Genomic DNA, 7347 nt, shown 5'->3' with positions numbered 1-7347 from the left:
AATACATTGTGGTTTAACAATATGGTCCATTTTGGTTTGAGGATTCACATGAACATAGAAACATGGGCTGGGGAGACATTTGAAGTAAAAACCGATACCAATGGCATGGATTATCTTGAATTTAACGAGCGCCAAAGCAAAACTCGCACCGGGATAAATCCACATCTCACTCCAAAAATGTGGGCAACGCCTATAAATCTCGCACGTTGTCCTGTTGCAGTATACAAACTGTACAAGTCTTTACGACCAAATGATTATTGTTCCCCTGAAACTCCATTCTATCTGTATTGTACAACAATAAAACAATCCTCTACCGGGTACACAGTGGTTTAAACATAGTCCGGTTGGCGTACACAAACTTGAGTCGATCATGAAGCATATGGCAGTGGCGGTAAACTTGTCTTCCCACAAAAATCTCACTAACTATAGTGCTCGCAAACACCTTGTTCAGACACTAATAGATTCCAATATTCCAGCAACAGAAATACAACAAATCAGCGGTCACAAAAAATATTATCAGTATTAACAACTACTCTCACATAAATGAGGATCAGCACCAACAAATATCGTCCATATTATCTGGGTCACAGCCATTACAGCGAGCTACGTGCCAAGCCCCTACACTGCTGTGTCAAAGTTGGAATGAGTTGCGTTTATCGGTACCCTCCCAAAATATCCCAACAAAAAAACCCACTCCAAAACTCTCGAAATGCACTAATTTATTTTTATGTAATGCCGTTGACACACCAAACTTCAAAATGGATCAATCCGTTTTCATCCAGATAGGACAGTTTCAATCCGTGCTGGTCTAAAGTCACATACGTATGTGGATTGAGCAGCACGCGTACGGGTCAGTACGGTTTTGGATTCTGGTGTGTCAACGGAACATTGGCGAAAACGGTTCAGTTCGGGTCATTTAGATCACATTGTACAAGTCATATGACATTTCATTTGCAAAATGGAGGCGGTCTATGATGTGGAAAATGACTATTTGTTTTTATATAATAATGCCACAAGGTAGCGATACATCGAGCGCATAAACAACACATTAGAAAACATGCTTGTACGCGACTACAAAGGCAGTTCATAATGATGGAGTTGTTATCTGAACTGAACATTTATTTCTCTCAGGCCGTAATCCACGGCATATGAGGAACAATATATAATACAACAATTCACACTTTTTAACAAGATGACAGAGTAAAACTATTCACATAAGTATATCTACATAAAACGAACATGGGAATATAATTATAAATAATTGGTTTGGGTTTGCATACACAATAATAATACAATAAAGCTATGAGCCGGAGGGCTTGAAAGTATTCATATTATGTTTACAAAATATTGCAAGTTTTCGGAGGACACCAGTTTTTTTACAATTAAATAATTCGTGAAATTTATATGTGTTTGGTTTGGATCGATAATATTTCGGTATATATTGAAGTCTGAATTGGTTGAAATATGGGCATGTAAAAATATAATGGAATTCATCTCCGATGTCGTTAGTGTTGCATAAAAAAACACAATCTATCATGTAATGGTTTACGTATCCATCTACCTGTCTCTATTGGAAGATTGTGGTTTGATACTCTAAAACGTAACAATGGGCACCAATGTTTTTTTTCTAATAAATTTAAATAATTTTCGAATGCTATACTGCTTTTAAATATTTTGTAACAAGATGCTTTCGATGAAGTGTCAATATGACTGTACCATGTTTGCAAAAATTGATCTATGAGTTTTGTTGAAATAAACATTTTCAACAATGAAGCACTATTAATACGCTCACAATGTGACCACCATATGTATGTGCAACCAATATTATCTAAAATTGATTTTATAAAAGCTATCCATTTGTGATCATAAAAATGTGTATTATAATCATTCAATAACATTCTGTACACTAATAATGATAGCTTATCGATACGCTTGATTTGGATCGTGCCTCGTCACTCATTATGTTGTTTTAGCGAGAAGGAACTCCCCAGTGTCGACTTTCGTGTCCTCAAGTTTTATGCAGTATGAAGCCGGATCATCCCTTAATTGGAATGGTGATACGAAATTCTGTCTTTTTGTCCATTGCCAATAAATATATTGTATTTTGTTGGGTGCCCAGCCATCTTCTCATTAGGGGTAAAAGAAATGTTTTATTTAACGACGCACTCAACACATTTTATTTACGGTTATATGGCGTCAGACATATGGTTAAGGACCACACAGATTTTGAGAGGAAACCCGCTGTTGCCACTTCATGGGCTACTCTTTCCGATGAGCAGCAAGGGATCTTTTATTTGCGCTTCCCACAGGCAGGATAGCACAAACCATGGCCTTTGCTGAACCAGTTATGGATCACTGGTCGGTGCAAGTGGTTTACACCTACCCATTGAGCCTTGCGGAACACTCACTCGGGGTTTGGAGTCGGTATCTAGATTAAAAATCCCATGCCTCGACTGGGATCCGAACCCAGTACCTACCAGCCTGTTGACCGATGGCCTAACCACGACGCCACCGAGGCTGGTCCGCATCAGGGGTAATGAAAAGGCAGATTCTGCTGCCAAGTCTGCTTTGGATTTGCCTCATGCAAAGGTTGGTGTGCCCTATACTAATTTTTAAACATGGTATTAACCAATTTATCTTTTCGACGTGGCAAAATAATTGGGACGGTACGGTTGCGAACAAGCTTCCTGCTATCAATCCAGTCTTGATAGAGTGGCAGTCCTCCTATAGGCAGTGCAGGAAGGATGAAATAGCCTTGTGTCACGAAATGTGTTGGAATCATTTCGATTCTATCCAGAACTTGCATTGTAATATTTACGTGATACTATAAGGTTATTATACAATTTTGTTTACAATATAGAATTTTATTGCATGAGTTCACGATGTGGTGAAAATCCGTATTGGACCACTAATTATCAAACATAATTAAGGCAACAAGAAAATCAATAAATTCCTGTATTGTTTCATCGGATAACACTGCGACTCAGTAGCTCAGGCAGTGTTAAATCAAGGGCAAACGAAAACAAACTAGAGTGACTTTTCTTTGTTTTGGTAATGAGCACGCGCGTCCAATAGAGCTTTTACCATCCAATATGGAACTTTTTGGTGATTTGTGGGTACATGATCGGTAACTATTGTTCGACCACGTGTTACAACTGAAGCAATTTAATTGGAATAGATTATATAGTGTATAATAATGACTTATTCTAAATTTTTATTTTATCTCTCTGTGATATTTGTATTTTTGCACAGTTCTTTAACTTATTCATTCCATTTCAATATAATAAAAATACAGTTATTTTCAAAGCAATGCTGATAACTATATAAAGAGAGAAAGAGTAGTTACCTTTGTGTAGTCTTCACTGAATGGTACGATATTGTCCAAGTGGTACTGCTACTTTTAAAGATAATTGGTGTTACAAAGGCGTGATACGTGAGTGCGAAGCGGATATATAATAAGTAGGTATTACACATAATAAGTGTTAGGTCCTGTTCGGTCGTAACATCTGCCTCCAGACAAGTTCATCATCCAATATACAGATTGATACGTACGAGACAATGTCTGAAACCAAAACAAACAGACAAGATATTTTAGGATGAATGAGTGAACAAATGAATGAATGAATGAATGAATAAATTAAAAAACAAAACAAAAACAAAAACAAGAGAGAGAGAGAGAGAGAGAGAGAGAGAGAGAGAGAGAGAGAGAGAGAGAGAGAGAGAGAGAGAGAGAGAGAGAGAGAGAGAGAGAGAGAGAGAGAGGGGGGGGGGAAGACAAACACACATACATACAGACAGAGATATACAATGTTTAAAGACTTTTTAATGGGCATTGTAGTCTTATTTAACCACACCCAGCACATGTCTATAATGTACTACTATTGAGATTTTCACTTTGGACAGATACTAGTGCTAGTATTTCTCCTGGATTTGTCAACACCGAAAGTCTGCTATTAGGAAAATAACAAATTAATATGTTGGTGGTGCGCACGGGCGGGGGGGGGGGGGGGGGGGGGGCTGAGGCCTTGAAACGTGCTCTGTCGATCTTACAGGTCATGGTAACCTCTTAGTGAATCACGTTCACCGGTCACCGGCAACAGAAAGAAATGCTTTATTTAACGACGCACTCAACACATTTTATTTACGATTATATGGCGTCAGACATATGGTTAAGGACCACACAGATTTCGAGAGGAAACCCGCTACTCTTTCCGATTAGCAGCAAGGGATCTTTTATTTGCGCTTCCCACAGGCAGGATAGCACAAACCATGGCCTTTGTTGAACCAGTTATGGATCACTGGTCGGTGCAAGTGGTTTACACCTACCCATTGAGCCTTGTGGAGCACTCACTCAGGGTTTGGAGTCGGTATCTCGATTAAAAATCCCATGCCTCGACTGGGATCCGAACCCAGTACCTACCAGCCTGTAGACCTATTGCCTAACCACGACGCCATCGAGGCCGGTTCTCACCGGCAACAGATGCATCAATTAAATATTGTATGTGACAAACCGGACTTTCCAAAGGTGAAAAAAAAAGGAAATTAATATCACACTACACAACAGTGGATGCATATACATGAAATCACAGATGCATTGACTTAAATTACAGAGACAGAGCAAATCTAATGCACATATTTTCAACATCTTTTTTTCATACTGCAAATATTATTCAATAAAAACCTCTGAACAACCAAAGAATGAGGCTATTATTTTTAACACTCTAAACAATACCACACGTTTTCTAGTAGTGTAAAAATACTAAATTGTTTACTACAAAGCAGCCAATCATATTTAGAAAAGCTCAGATTTAAATTCACAAAGCAGCCAATCATATTGAGAAAAACTCAGATTTAAATTCACAATAACCTTTTTACAGAGACAGACAGAAAAACGGATAGAAGAGCGTTAACGAGATATAATAGTGGATATGAGAGAGAGAGAGAGAGAGAGAGAGAGAGAGAGAGAGAGAGAGAGAGAGAGAGAGAGAGAGAGAGAGAGAGAGGGGGGGGGGGGGGGGGGGGGGGGTGGCAGACAAACACACATACATACATATATACAGACAGATATAATGTTTGAAGACTTTTTAATGGGCATTGTAGTCTTATTTAACCACACCCAGCACATGACTATAATGTACTACTATTGAGATTTTCACTTTGGACATACACAAGCACGACAGTCGACAACGCCCGTGCACGCACGTACATTCAATCCGAGTGTGTGTACCCTAGTCGAGAGAAACCTCACGTCCAGTTTGTTTGACAAAACTTCCACCATTTGAATTATTCACCGAATCCAGGCGGCAAAGATAAAAAACAGCTCATGTACTTTCTTTAAATACATTGTTTATTGTACTTTTAAAAGTAACCTGAATGTTATCAAAGACAACAATTCAAAATTTAAACGAGTACGAACCTAACAAATATATGTTTCCTAATTCACTGTGTACCGCAGAAAAAATTAATTAATTAAATAGTGTTTCGGCAACCGTTCTTTCAGACCAACGGATGTATTCCTTTCATAACAAAGGTACCTTCAACCTCCCAATGAAAAGCACCCTTACAAACCATGTTTAGTCTTTACTATTCATGCGTACTTACTCGACCTTTTCTTCCGGCCGTCTGCTAGCATTCAAGCAAATTTTAGAAGACTGAGCAACGTTGGAAAAATCCACATCGGAGGTATACAATCCGACAATAAACTTTATTATGAAATTGTTTATGCAATAAAATCGCTTAACATAATGTAAATATGTGCTTATTTTTCAAGAAAAAATGCATTGACAACAAGTTATATATAAATTTCAAAAGGGGTCGGAATTATCCTGCCAGGTTTTTTTTAGCAGGCTTAAATGCGACCCCATATCAATTATCTTTGCAAAAACCTCGAGGTCAGTTATAGTTAATAATATATCCACAACATTAAGGAATTTCAACTAAATAAACACAAGAAGAGATTATACAATGTCTTTACATTTAAAAAACCCAAAACAAAACACAAAAAAAAAAAAAAAACCAACAAAAAAAACCCGAACCCTAAGTCCATTAAACAAAAAATGAAAGTTTGTTTTGTTTAACGACACGACTAGAGTGCATTGATTAATTAATAATCTGCTAGTGACAGTAAAACATTTGCTAACCTTAATTCTGACGTGTAGTCAGCAGAGGAAACCTACATTATTCCATTAGCTGCAAGAGCTAATTTTCATGCACGTTCACACAGACAAGACACAACATACCACGGTCTTTGATATACCAGTCTTGATGCACTGGTTGGAACAAAACAAAACTCAATCAGTTGAACAGGTCCACGGATGTGATTCGATCTTGAGACTCAAACACCTCAGGCAAGCATATTAACATATTAAACAACAACAATAACAACAACAACAAAATTAAAGATTTCATCAGTAGGCCTAATTTCGGTTAATTTAATTTAATTTAATTTAATAGGATATGGTACCAAATACAACTATGCGATACGATCGAAAGAATTTGGACGATGCAGTGACCGCGGTGCGAACCCGGTTGATGGGATATAAAAAAAGCAAGCAAAGTGTTTGGAGTCCCTAAAACAACTATCATCGACCACGTCTGCGGCCGATATGCAAGTGGTTCGAGGCTTGGAAGACCGCCTGTTCTGCCACCAAAGATTGAAGAAGCTCTGGTAAAGAAAGTCATAGAAGCTGCCAACAAAGTTTTCAGCATCAGCAAAAAACAACTGCTACTTAAAGTGTCGCGCCTTTGTACATCTTTGAAAATTAAGACACCTTTTAAAAAAGGTTGCCCCGGGGATGATTGGTGGCAGGGTTTAAAAATGCGCCACCCAGAGATTGTACTTAGAAAGCCCGAGAAGTTGACAACTTCTCGTACTAAAATGCTTAACCGCCCTGTCGTTGAAAAATATTTTGATGAGCTAAGTACTGTTATGAACACTCTAGACATTACAAAAAAGCCCCATCTCATTTGGAATTTAGATGAGACTGGAAAACAGTTCGAGCACACCCCAGTACACATGTTCAGCAAAAGGGAAACGTAATGTAACGAGCAGGGTTTCAAACTCTAGGGAGAATGTTACTGTGTTAGCATGCGTAAATGCATGTGGTCAGGCAATGCCTCCCATGTGTGTTTGCAAGGGGAAAACAGAAAAATCACTCCGTCCTTTTGCTTTTCTTGACGCTCCAGAGGGGACTTTTTGGACTTATCAAGAGAGGGCGTGGATGTGTGATGTCATTGGGGAGGAATGGTTCCGGGAAGTATTTCTCAAGCACAGTGGCCCTGAGCGACCACAGCTCTTGATCCTTGACTCCCATAGTTCCCATGAGGTAATTGGCTTGCTTGAAAATG

General features: G+C 38.5%; 1 protein-coding gene across 1 annotated transcript in view; it reads right to left on the bottom strand.

Moving 5' to 3' along the window:
• The window catches only part of LOC121370745 (oncomodulin-like), a 14407-nt gene extending 11036 nt beyond the window's left edge, over positions 1 to 3371 (bottom strand). Inside the window, exon 1 of the mRNA XM_041496179.1 lies at positions 3347 to 3371. The gene's annotated coding sequence lies outside the window, so the exon portion shown is untranslated. The remainder of the gene's footprint in view (positions 1 to 3346) is intronic.
• Positions 3372 to 7347: the final 3976 nt, after the last annotated feature.

Source organism: Gigantopelta aegis, chromosome 4 (assembly GCF_016097555.1).
Source record: "Gigantopelta aegis isolate Gae_Host chromosome 4, Gae_host_genome, whole genome shotgun sequence".
Taxonomy (NCBI): Eukaryota; Metazoa; Mollusca; class Gastropoda; order Neomphalida; family Peltospiridae; genus Gigantopelta; species Gigantopelta aegis.
The sequence above is the reverse complement of the archived record's forward strand: the minus strand, read 5'-3'. Positions and strand labels throughout refer to the sequence as shown.